This window comes from Vipera berus (genome assembly GCF_964194415.1).
Source record: "Vipera berus genome assembly, chromosome: 4".
Classification (NCBI taxonomy): Eukaryota; Metazoa; Chordata; class Lepidosauria; order Squamata; family Viperidae; genus Vipera; species Vipera berus.
The window spans coordinates 121361711-121375061 of NC_138206.1; the positions used below are offsets into that span (position 1 = coordinate 121361711).

At 45.1% G+C, this 13351-nt stretch overlaps 1 protein-coding gene across 1 annotated transcript in view; it reads right to left on the bottom strand.

Moving 5' to 3' along the window:
* The window catches only part of ENOX1 (ecto-NOX disulfide-thiol exchanger 1), a 289641-nt gene extending 281230 nt beyond the window's left edge, over window positions 1-8411 (bottom strand). The window contains exon 1 of the mRNA XM_081328001.1: window positions 8318-8411. The gene's annotated coding sequence lies outside the window, so the exon portion shown is untranslated. The remainder of the gene's footprint in view (window positions 1-8317) is intronic.
* Window positions 8412-13351: the final 4940 nt, after the last annotated feature.

The following is a 13351-nucleotide window of genomic DNA, read 5'->3' on the forward strand; positions in this document are numbered from 1 at the left end:
CATCAGCTGATTCAGATTTGCCTAAAATCAAGTTCCTTAGATTGCCCTCCCTGGGATAGGCAGATGTGGATGTTTGGTGGAATTACAGATCTTGTCGCAGGATGGAAGCAGTTCCTAGTAAGGCCGCCTTTTGCAATTGACTGATGGCGGATTTGTCAATGCCGATGATGGTGTTCAAGTGGCGCTCCAGTTGCTTTGGGATTGCACCCAAGGCGCCTGTCACTATTGGTGCTCCCCTTGCTTGCCTTTGCCAATAGTTTTTCTATTTCTACTTGTAGGACTTTGTATTTTGTGATCTTCTCCAATTCTTTCTCGTCTATTCTGCTGTCTCCAGGCACTGCCACGTCCACTATCCAGACTTTTTTGTCTTTCTTATCGACAATTGTTAAGTCTGGGGTGTTATGTGGCAGGTGCTTGTCTGTTTGAATTTTGAAGTCCCGGAGCAGTTTAATTTTATCATTTTCTATGACTTTCTCTATTTTGTGATCCCACCAGTTCTTGCTTACAGGCAAATGATATTTCCTGCAGATCTTCCAATGCACCATTGTTGCTACTTTGTCATGCCGCTGCTTGTAGTCAGTCTGTGTGACCTTCTTGCAGCAGCTTACCAGGTGGTCCACTGTTTCTTCATCTTCTTTGCATAGGTGGCACTTACTGTCTGTTGCTGTCTTCTCGATTTTGACCTTGTATGCAGTTGTTGTTACTGTTGTTGTTGTTGTTATTATTATTTTTCTGGCACAAAAGAACAGGTTCACACGTGAAGGTCACTTTATTGCTAAAACCCTTTGCACCAGAATCTACTCAACAAACCGTTAGCGCCTACTTGGACTTAAGAGTCGGTGGAATTCAAGGAAATTTGGACTTAGTTCGCTTGCATCTACATAAGGATTCTAGGGTGATTCCTCTTTTGACTCCACCCCCGATTCTGCCTCTCCTTCTCCTGCAGAAACCTCTTTCTCTAAATCCCTCAATTAAATCTTCCTGTGACAGCAGTCTTTCTAAACCACAACATTGAGACTAATGGGATCACACGATGTTTCTAGCACCGACCTCTGTTCTGGAACACCCGGAGTGTGACTGCTACAATGAAACACCCATCAGATTACATATGATTTATTCATTTGAATTCTTTCTGCCTTGTCAAAGGCCACAGTGGATTAAAATAATATTATATTTCCAGCTTAATGTGTCTCAAGATATCAAAGGATGCTTCTTTCAAAAGGGACTCTATAACTCATCTACCTGAGTAGGTCTTTAATCAACAAATCTGTATAAGCTTATTTTAATTTTCCTTTTAAGTGATATTTTAAATTGTCAATCATCTTGATTTTGATTTCGTGTTGTGTAGGTCTGCTGCCGAACAAACTTGCTAGTTGACAACTTAAGGAGAGAGAGAGAGGGAGCAGGGGGGAAGGTATTTTTAAAAATCACCAGATTTCTCTCTGCATTTTCAGAGATTTATATATCAGATATATATAAAAAATACAGGTGATAAAAATTGCCAATTCCTAGCGCTGTAGTACTGTTTGGAATTTACAAACAAATCAATCCTCATTCTGGGAAATTCAATTTTTCCAACAGAAGATACATTCAAAAGTGATGTAGTATGCTCGGCTCCCCAGGAAAGCATATGAAGAATAGGCTGCCAAGCAGAAAATGTTTGTTTCCTTGAGATATTTTCTTAAAGGCACCCAAAACCAAGACAGAATGAGAACCCATTACAACCCCCACCTGCTCTGAGGGGGACCCTGTTTCTCCCTCCAGGTTTTGTACCTCATTGAGGAGCGTGAAAAATAATCTGAAGACCGATTTCCTTTCGCTTCCCCAGAGATTCCGCCATAACGAGGTTGCAGTTGTTCCCTTCGCCAAGTCAACTGAGGACCGTTCTCAACATTCAAGGAGCATAACAAAAATGGAAGGCATTCCCAGATTTTGCTTTCCTTCTTCTTCTTCTACAAGGAAGGGAGAGGAGGGGGGAAGGGGAAGAGGAAGGGAAGAGGGAAGGGAAGAGGGAAGGGAAAGATAAGGGAAGGGGAAGGAAAAGGGAAAGGGGGGAGGGAAGGGAAGAATAAGGGAAGGGAAAGGGAAAGGGAAAGGAAGAGGGAAGAGAAGGGGAAGGGAAGGATAAGGGAAGAGGGAAGGGAAGGGGAAGGGGAAGGGAAAGGGAAGGGAAGAGGGAAGGGAAGGATAAAGGAAGGGAAAAGGGAAGGGAAGGGAAGAATAAGGGAAGGGAAGGATAAAGGAAGGGAAGAGGGAAGGGAAGAGGGAAGGGAAGGATAAAGGAAGGGGAAGGGAAGGATAAGGGAAGAGGGAAGAGGGAAGGAAAGGATAAAGGAAGGGGAAGGGAAGAGGGAAGGGAAGAGGGAAGGGGAAGGATAAGGGAAGGGAAGGATAAAGGAAGGGGAAGAGGGAAGGAAAGGATAAGGGAAGAGGGAAGAGGGAAGGAAAGGATAAAGGAAGGGGAAGGGAAGAGGGAAGGGAAGGATAAAGGAAGGGGAAGGGGAAGGGAAGGATAAGGGAAGAGGGAAGAGGGAAGGAAAGGATAAGGGAAGGGGAAGGGGAAGGGAAGGATAAGGGAAGGGAAGAGGGAAGGGAAGAGGGAAGGGGAAGGATAAGGGAAGAGGGAAGGAAAGGATAAAGGAAGGGGAAGGGAAGAGGGAAGGGAAGGATAAAGGAAGGGGAAGGGGAAGGGAAGGATAAGGGAAGAGGGAAGAGGGAAGGAAAGGATAAGGGAAGGGGAAGGGGAAGGGAAGGATAAGGGAAGGGAAGAGGGAAGGGAAGAGGGAAGGGGAAGGATAAGGGAAGGGGACTACTGCAGTGAGCCCAGGCAGTCTCCGTATCCGGGCGAAAGAGGGAGAGAGACGTGTCTCACTTGGACTTTCCTTCTCCCTGAAGCGAATTTTTTGAGAGATGTTTCACATTCCTTTCTGAGCAGGAAACAGTTCTCAGTAGGGTAATTGCCGGAGCGAAGAAGGAGCATCTTCCAATTGCAGAGGAAAAAGGGTCCCGTGGTCTAAATCCCACTCCAGCCGTACACAGTGGATCACTTGCGGAGCTCTGACTTATCTCTGTGCGTGGAGGGGAGGCAGGGAGAGAACCAACCTCAAGAACCTTAATTTAATCCCTTTCCAAAGTTCTGCATAAGCACAGAACAAACGGTAAGCATTCTTTAAAAAAGAAAACAATTTTTTTTCCATTTCCATTTTCAGTAAGCATTTAAATGACCTGCTTTTTAAACAAAACAAAACAAAACAAAAAAGTTACAATGCTAAATATTCTAAAATAGGAAAAGGGTTCCCCTCCCTCCCCCCACAACAAGGGACCTTCTTCCCTTTTTGAATTGCAAGGAAGACAGGGAATTGTCCCTCATGTTAAGAGCCCCGGTGGCACAGTGGCTGGAATGCGGTATTGCAGGCAAACTCTGCCCATTGCCAGGAGTTCGATCCTGACCGGCTCAAAGTTGACTCAGCCTTCCGTCCTCCCGAGGTCGGTAAAATGAGGACCTAGATGGTGGGGGACAATAGGCTGACTCTGTAAACCGCTTACAGAGGGCTGTAAAGCACTGGGAAGTGGTATATAAGTCTAAGAGCTATTGCTATTGCCCCTCCCTCCCTCCTTCCCTCCATTCCTTCCTTCCTTCCATCCGTCCGTGGTGGGGCAGTGGTTAGAATGCAGTATTGCCACTTAACTCTGCCCACAGCCAGGAGTTCGATCCTGACCGGCTCAAGGTTGACTCAGCCTTCCATCATTCCGAGGTTGGTAAAATGAGGACCCAGATTGTTGGGGGATAACAGGCTGACTCTGTAAACCGCTTAGAGAGGGCTGTAAAGCACTGCGAAGCGGTATATAAGTCTAAGAGCTATTGCTATCACCCCTCCCTTCCTTCCCTCCCTTTTTTCCTCCGTTCCTTCCTTCCTTCCATCCATCCATGGTGGTGTAGTGGTTTGAATGCCATATTTCAGGCTGACTGCCCACCACCAGCAGTTCGATCCTGACCAGCTCAAGATTGACTCAGCCTTCCTCCAAGGTCAGTAAAAAGAGGATGCAAATTGTTGGGGGCAAAAGGCTGACTTTGTAAACCACTTAGAGAGGGCTTGGAAGCACTGTGAAGCGGGATATAAGTCTACTGTTATTGGTTGTGCTATTAAATAGGGACAAATGGTCTGGCAGGAAATAAATAAATTTCAAATAAATCACAATGGTTGGCACTATACAAGATCCCAGAGAAGAGCAACAAAGATGATGAAGGGACTGGAGGCTAAAACATGGAAAGAACGGTTGCTGGAATTGGGGATGTCTAGCCTAATGAAGAGGAGGACGAAGGGATGACATGATAGCAGCCTTCCAATCTCTCAGGGGCTGCCCCAAAGAAGAGGGAGTCAAGCTCTTCTCCAAAGCGCCTGAAGGCAGGACAAGAAGCAACGGATGGAAACCAACCAAGGAGAGAAGCAACCCGGAACTAAGGAGGAATTTCCTGACGGTGGGAACATTTAATTAGTGGGACAGAAGTTGCCTCCAGAAGTTGTGGGTGATCTACCAATGGAGGTTTTGAAGAAGAGCCTGGGCAACCATTTGCCTGGAATAATATCGTGTCTCCTGCTTGAGCAGGAAGTTGGACTAGATAGAAGACCTTGAAGGTCCCTTCCAATTCTGTTATTTCCGTGATTATTTATTTATTTTGTTAAATGACAACAACTGGCACCACACAAATATTTTTTCCCATCCCACTTGAAAAGGAGATGATCCAGCATTATTAGCCTTAATTAGTTTGACGATGAGTGAGCAGCAATCATGGGTGTGCCACAGAGGTTTAACAGAGATAAATTTGTTAGCCTTTAATAGGGGATGTGCCTGAACACACGAGGGTCTCTTGCACTCCTCACAAGCAAGCAGAGAAGAGGAATAGCCGTGTTCCAGTATCTCAGGGGTTGCCACAGAGGAGAGAGGGGGAGGGGGAGGGAAAGGGAGAGAGAGAGGAAGGGGAGAGGCAGGGGGAGGAGGGAGAGGGAGAGGAGGAGGAGGAGGAGGAGGAGGGACAGGGTGGGGGAGACAGTGGGAGGGGCAGGGGAGGAGGAGGAGGAGGGAGAGGAAGGAGGAGGGAAAGGGAGAGATAGAGAAATGGGTGGGGGAGGAGAAGGGAAAGGGAGAGAGAGAGGAAGGGGAGAGGCAGGGGGAGGAGGGAGAGGGAGAGGAGGAGGAGGAGGAGGAGGAGGGACAGGGTGGGGGAGACAGTGGGAGGGGCAGGGGAGGAGGAGGAGGAGGGAGAGGAAGGAGGAGGGAAAGGGAGAGATAGAGAAATGGGTGGGGGAGGAGAAGGGAAAGGGAGAGAGAGAGGAAGGGGAGAGGCAGGGGAGAGGAGAGGAGAGGGGAGAGGGAGAGGGAGAGAGAGTGGTGGAGAGGAGGAGGTGGTGGAGGAGGGAGAGGCTGGGGAGGGGGAGGAGGGAGAGGAGGAGGAGGAGGAGGGACAGGGCGAGGGAGAGAGAGAGGGAGAGACAGGGGAGGAGGAGGAGAGAGAGGGAGAGGAGGAAGAGGAGGGAGAGAGAGGGATGGGGAGGAAGAGGAGGGGGAGGAAGAGGAGAAGAAGAGCCATCACTCACTATTTTTTCAAAAGTTGACGGTGGGGGGAAAAGCAAATAAAAATAATATAATTCTCAATCGTCCGTGCATACTTTTTTAATTTTTATGGGGCGAGGGAGAGAGAGGGAGAGGGAGGGAGGGGCAAGGGAGGAGGAGGAGGGAGAGGAGGGAGAGGAGGGAGAGAGAGGGAGGGGGAGCGAGGAGGGGAGGGGGAAGAGGAGGAGGGGGAGGAAGAAGAGGAGGAGGAGAAGAGTCATCACTCACTATTTTTTCAAAAGTTGACTGGGGGGGGAAAGCAAATAAAAATAATATAATTCTCCATCGTCCGTGTATACTTTTTTAATTTTTATGGTTTTCACTGTTGCGATATTGTCTGCCACCCAGGGCAAAGCAGACTGTGAGGGGTAGATACAGAAATTGAATGAGTGAGTGAGTGAGTGAGTGAGTAAATAAATAAATAAATAAATAAATAAATAAATAAATAAATAAAGCCCCACTAGACTAAATAATAATGACTGTAGCATCCATTAAGCTGTTCAAATTTTTTTGCACATTGACATGCAGGCATACGTACGTACGCATGCAACTATACATAAATATAAATATCAACACTACAGCTACGAGCGGTGCAAAGAACCACATGTAACATACATGTAACATGCATGTAATACACACACACACACACACACACGTCCATTCTGCAACCCTGAATCTGATTGGACCTATGACTTCTTTTGGCAGGTTTCCACTTTGCTTAGGGCAGTCTAAAGGCCTCCGAAGGCCATTTACGACTAAAAATATCCGTGGCTTTTCCAAGCAGATCATTAATTTCGACCTTTCCCTTCTCTCTCCCTGCCCTTCCCTGAATGCACTTTGGCTGCCTTGCAAGACTGCCAAAGTGTGTGTGTGGGGTGGGTGGGGGGGAACACACACACAACCACACACAGCCGATCAAACTCAAGGAGCCCCAGTTAGAGCTAGCTGAGCTGAAGACACATCCATCAACACAACTCTCTCCTTTTTTTAGTGAAAGTGAAGCTCAGTGGAAGAAAATTAGGTCGGGCCATCTCAGAAGCACACAGCTAAAACAAAACAACAACAACAAAACCCCACAGTACATTCACTTGATTGGAATAAATGATTATGGCCCATTCGGTGATTCCACAAATGCAGACTTGCTAAAAAAACAACAACACAACAACACTATCTTGTTACAGCAAGCACGACAGAGGTGAAGAACACATCTGAATGTCACAATCGCCTTAAAATCACAGCTTGGCTGCCAATCCTGGACAGCAGAGATTAGTACATACTACAGGGAGGTGTAATAAATGCACAAATATTGCTGCAGGACTTTCGAAAGACCCACGTTATCATTAATTCAGAAGATTTTAAAGATTAAAATGGAAGTGAAACCAGAGAGGGGTTTTTTTTTGGGGGGGAGGGATCTAGAACGGAGAGGTAAGTAGAAAAAAAGGTTGTGGAAATTTGTTTCTTATACATGACGGTTGCAGTAACGTTGTGGACAATTTGAGCAATACCGGCATTATTCGCCGAAAAGTGAAAAGATTTGACACTACCCAGGTCGATGAAGATGACGGAGCTCGCAAAAATGACTAAATTAACTTCCTCAAGTAGAGAAAAGACAATACAACTGTCAACTCTCCCATTGGCATTTCTAGAAAAAGAAGCGCCTGGGACATGATTTTACCAAGAGTATAATACTTTACTGAAAATTTACATTGGCCCAGAAGAAGCGAAACCAGCTCTGGTTTTCCCGCTTGAAAGCTTACTTAAATAAAGAACAGATCCCTTCGCTCCCACCCACCGGGTGTTCCCATTCTCCAATAGTAATACTTCTTCTTGTGACAGGAAAAGTCTACCTCTCCATCAAGCACCTGAGTTAATGACCTTGGCCTTATCCGCATCCAGCTCTCACCCATTGCCTAGATACCACCCCTCCCACCTTTGCATACCCAAATCTTGTCAAGCTGTGAGCAAAGGAGAGCATGTTGGGGAAAGGGCAAATCAGTCTTGACAGGTAGTCCTCAACTTACGACCCCAACTGAGCCCAACATTTCTCTTGCTAAGCGAGACAGTTCTTTTGTTCCATCTTACGACCATCCTTGCCACAGTTGTAGTAGTAGTTGGTAAGTGAATCACTGCAGTCGTTAAGTGAGTAACCTGGTTGTTAAGCAAATCCTTTGCTTGTCAGAAGGTCGCAAAATGGGATCGCATGACCCCGGGCCTCTGCAACCATCATAAGGACATGCCAGTTGCCAAGCCTCTGAATTCTGATCATGTGACCCTGGGGATGCCGCAAAGGACGTAAGTGTGAAAAATGGCTATTATAAGTCACTTTTTTCAGTGCTGTTGTAACTTCAGTCACTAAATGCGCCGTTGTAAGCGGAGGACTATCTGTGCGTGCAAAACTTAAAAGCCAGGATAACTTCTTAGAATCTCCCAACTACTTATTTTTTACAAATCCCCCATAGTACTACGCATTTCCAGATGCCATCTGCTGAGCCATAAAAATGAAGAAGTAAATACACACAAACACACACACACACACACAGCGCACTCCAAATTCAGACGACTGCGCTTCAAAACGTCTGTTCATTTATTTCTAGCAACCATTGTTTTGATCACCGTAAATTATTCGTTTAAAACATGATTAGAATTCTATACATTTTCCCAGAGAAAGAGGGTGGGGGGGAAACACAACCCACGGCTGTCTTACTTTTCAACGATCTTCTTCAGTTGATTTTTTTTGTCAGCAAATTTCAGCAAATCAAGTTTCGGCGTTCAACCAAAGCAGCCATCCAAGATTTCTGAAAATAAAAATAATAGATTTTTTTTTTCAAAGAAAATCCAGCTATAGCTATCCAGAGATAGATGCCACATCCTACATTTATACCAGAATTTTTGGCATTAGTTTCTCCTTAAAAAGCCCAACGCATTCAAAAGAATGAAGGGGGGAAAAACCAAAACCTTTCTTTGGGATAAGTTATAAAAGATAAGTACCAGGAAGTGGTGTTATACAAAAGCTAACCAATGTGGTCATAAGGCCATATTAAAAAAAAACAGAATAATAATAATAAAAAACCTAGATTATTTCCTGTGATTTTTTTATAAAGTAGATCTCAGGGATGTTTGAGGGTTTTTTGGTTATTCTCTATAATATGAATAAGTGCTCTTTTGCTCAATAAAATGCAATGGTTTTATGGGAAATGCCTTCGCTAAGGTGTCACCCATCCATTTTCAGCAGAAAGAGAAACAATAATGGAGAGTGACCGAGCATAAAGGAGACTTGGATTAATTTCAAACTCATCACGTAATCGTGTGCTATTTCCCAAGAGGTCCACAAAACAGGTTGCAGCATATGAGACATGAATTCCATATTTATTGGGGGGCGAAACCCACCAGAGCCAAAGCAAACACACAACTCAACTCCCTTTGAGCATTCTCATGACCAGAATAAAATTAACTTCCCAGTTCTCTGGTTTTATTTATTTATTTTATTTCACACACACACACACACACACACACACACCCTTCTCTTCAGTCCCTAAGCTGAGTAATTGGATTTCCCGCATTTTTATACAATACCACATCAACCCTGCAGCCGTAAACAGATTTTTATTTTTATTTTTTTGGGGAAATCACCTCTGATCTACCACGATCCAAAGTCAGGCAAATTGAGATGCAAATTACACAAGGGCTATTTTTTTATTATTATTCTTTTGGATAAACAAATTAGGCTAACTGAATGGCAACGCTGGATCACCTTTAAGATATCCTGACAATATTTGCCAGTGGAGAAGAAAATGTAATTAAACTCTGGGGCGGGATGGCAGAATGCAATAACATGCTAACGCCCTGAGCTTTTGCTCACTGTTCTTACACTAATCTTGGCAATTATTCATTTAGGATAAATTCCTTAAACCCCCCACGAGTTTCATGTACCAAAGCAGACCTTTCCGTTGAAAAAAAAATCAGCTTAAATGCCTTTATAGATGACCAAGGCTCATTCCTTGGGGAAACGAGAATGACAGATTTTATTGATTAAATTCTAATATGGTGCCCTTCAGAGGGATGGAAAAATTCTTTCAACGCTGTCATTCCCTACAGAATGAGCGTACGTGAACCAGGCTGGTTGCCCAAAATAAGCAAGGGCGTTTTCAATTATAAAGCACTACTCATTCCTTCCCCAATTAAAATTACTCAATTAGTATTTCACAAATAAATTGACAATTGCACCAATCCAAGAGGCCCAGCTATTGGCCTTGCCAGAAAGAGTGGCGTTTGCAGCAAAATATATCGGTGACTACATGCGGATTATAGAGAAAGGCTATACTAATATTAGTAACCAGTGCTTTTTTTGTAAAAGAAAAAGGTGCCGGAACTCACACATGTCATACAACCAACCCGCCTTGCCTACCCTACAAGGTTCCATCCAAAAAAGGTGCCGGAACTCCGTTCTGAGCGTTCTATGAGAAAAAAAGCCCTGTTAGTAACGATCCGATTTCAGTAGAGTAGTTTTGGGCTTTTAATACACAATTGGGACCAGAGTTTACGTGACTAGCCGAGGCTGTGGGTCATAGAGTTATCCCTCGTTTTATGACATTTTGCGCTGCAATTTGTTCGGCGAATCACTGCAGTTGTTAAGTAAATAAAACGGTGGATAAATAAGTGGACCGACTTCCCCCCTCGATTGTGCTGGTTGCAAGCCAGCTGGGAAGACTGCAGATGAAGTTCACATGACCCCGGGACATTGCGATGGCATCACGAATACACGCCAGTTGCCAGGCGTCCGAATTTTGATCCTGGGACCAATGGCCCTCCGCAATGGTCAAGAGTTGTTTTATATCCCTTTATTGTTTTTGCAAATAACTGACAGCAGTGAACCTATCTCATACTCCTTCCTCCTCCTATTTTCCCCCACAACAACAGTCCTGTGAGGTGGGTTGGGCTGAAGAGAGGGACTGGCCCAAAGTCACCCAACTGGCTTTCGTGCCTAAGGCGGGACTAGAACTCACAGTCTCCTGGTGATTGGCCCAAAGTCACCCAGCTGGCCTTCATGCCTAAGACGGGACTAGAACTCTCAGTCTCCTGGTGATTGGCCCAAAGTCACCCAGCTGGCTTTCATGGCTAAGGTGGGACTAGAACTCACAGTCTCCTGGCGAATAGCCCAGTCACCCAGCTGGCTTTCACGCCTAAGGCGGGACTAGAACTCACAGTCTCCTGGTGATTGGCCCAAAGTCACCCAACTGGTTTTCATGCCTAAGGCGGGACTAGAACTCACAGTCTCCTGGTGAATGGCCCAGTCACCCAGCTGGCTTTCATGCCTAAGGCAGGACTAGAACTCACAGTCTCCTGGTGAATGGCCCAGTCACCCAGCTGGCTTTCATGCCTAAGGCGGGACTAGAACTCACCCTGTCCTGGTGACTGGCCCAAAGTCACCCAACTGGCTTTCACACCTAAGGCGGGACTAGAATTCACAGTCTCCTGGAGATTGGCTCAAAGTCACCCAACAAGCTTTCATACCTAGGGCGGGACTAGAACTCATGGCCTTCTGGTTTTTCTAACCCAGTGCCTCAACCGGTTTTGCATGACCATAGGACTCTACAACCATCCTAAATACAGGCCAGTGGCCAAGTGCTTGAATCCTGACCCCATGACGGTGGGGAGGCTGCCACCGTTGTAAGCGCAAGGATCAGCTGTCAGTCACTTTTTTCAATGCCACTGTAATTTCGAACAGTCACTAAATGAATGGATGTAAGTCAAGGATTACTTTTGAACAGTGTTTGCTGCCTGAAACAACAAGAATGTAAAAGCGTTTGCTTTATGTTGTGTAAGTCACAGGAGGAAAAAGGTGGCAGTAATTAATAGCGGCGTTAATTTTACGATCGATACACGGCTTGTATATGACATATCATCCGTTATGATGGGCTTTCTTGTCCCCCAGACCTATCCAGCTGTTCATCAGTAACTCGTCCTATTTCTCTGAGGAATAAAATTCCAGGAAACAGGCTAGGGAATTAAGACAGTGGCTCTTTTATTGCCATACTAATTAAATGTAATTAAATTAATGGCAGGCTGGAATGGAAAGCGTTTTAAGGAAATCAGAAAGTATTTGTTTTACGCTCGTGCAAAGCACAGCAACCCCCATCCTTACAGCCTCAGTAGAAATGTCTAGTTGGTGGCTGAATTTGTGACGGATGCTCAATTAATTTTGTCAGCTTTTATTAGCAGGTATATGACTAGTGAATAATTGGGTTAATTTAAACTGTCAATATTCGGAAAAGAAAAGGGAACTTTTTTTAAAAAAAAAACACCCACCTTCCTTTTGCTAACATGTGTAAATTTTATTTAAAAACAGCACTGTTGCTTGCGAGACTCAGTGCTTTTAAACTGTTTAGACATCTGGTAGGAGTCGACTGCTGAACACTGGGGGAAAAGATTGCTTTCCTGATCACTGAATGTTTATTGATCCCTTTTTCCAATGCTGTGAAGGGATTTGTGCTTTTATGAGCTAATGGAGATCACTTTGACAAATGTCTTCGAGAGATTGCAAACTCCTTCCAGAATCTCGCAGAGAAAACTAGAGGGATTACTCTTGGCAAACACCGGGAGTTAACATTAATTGAGAATACAGAATAAAAGAGAGGAAAGGGACCTTGGAGGTCTTCTAGTCCAACCCCCTACTCAGTCAGGAGACTCTATACCACCCTGGTCAAATGGCTGTTAATCTCTTCTTGAAAACCTCAAAACGTCAACCCACAACTTCTGGAGGCAAGTCCTTCCACGGATTAATTGTTGTCACTGTCAGGAAATTTCTCCTTAGGCTGCTTCAATGATTTAAAGAGAAGGCCCATGGGGGGGAAAAGGCCCTAGGGAATAATGTTCTCAGAATAAACAGGACATTTTTCCAAAGTATGACTCAAAGGTGTTGTTTTTTTTCAAAAGGCAACGGGATTTGGTTTCTTCCCTTGAAAATGTTTGGCTTCTCATCCAAGAAGCTTCTTCAGTTCTGACTCAATAGCAATAGCACGTAGACGTATATAGCGCTTCACGGCCCTCTCTAAGCGGTTTACAGAGTCAGCCTATTGACCCCCCAACAATCTGGATCCTCATTTTACTGACCTCAAAAGGATGGAAAGCTGAGTCAACCTTGAGCCGATCAGGATCGAACTCCTGGCAATGGGCAGAGTCAGCTTGCAAAGGTTCATTCCATCCACTGTGCCACGAAGGGAAGGAAGGAAGGAAGGAAGGAAGGAAGGAAGGAAGGAAGGAAGGAAGGAAGGAAGGAAGGAAGGAAGGAAGGAAGGAAGGAAGGATAGCAATAGCACTTAGACTTATATATCACCCTGTTGCCCCCAGCAATCTGGCTCCTCATTTTACTGACCTCGGAAGGCTGAGCAACCTTGAGCCAGTCAGGATCGAACTCCTGACTGTGGGCAGAGTCAGCCTGTAATACTGCATTCTAACCGGAAGGAAGGAAGGAAGGAATGAATGAAGGAAGGAAGGAAGGAAGGAAGGAAGGAAGGAAGGAAGGAAGGATAGCAATAGTACTTATCTATCACCCTGTTGCCCCCAACAATCTGGCTCCTCATTTTACTGACCTCAGAAGGATGGAAGGCTGAGCAACCTTGAGCCAGTCAGGATCGAACTCCTGACTGTGGGCAGAGTCAGCCTGTAATACTGCATTCTAACCACAAGGAAGGAAGGAAGGAAGGAAGGAAGGAAGGAAGGAAGGAAGGAAGGAAGGAAG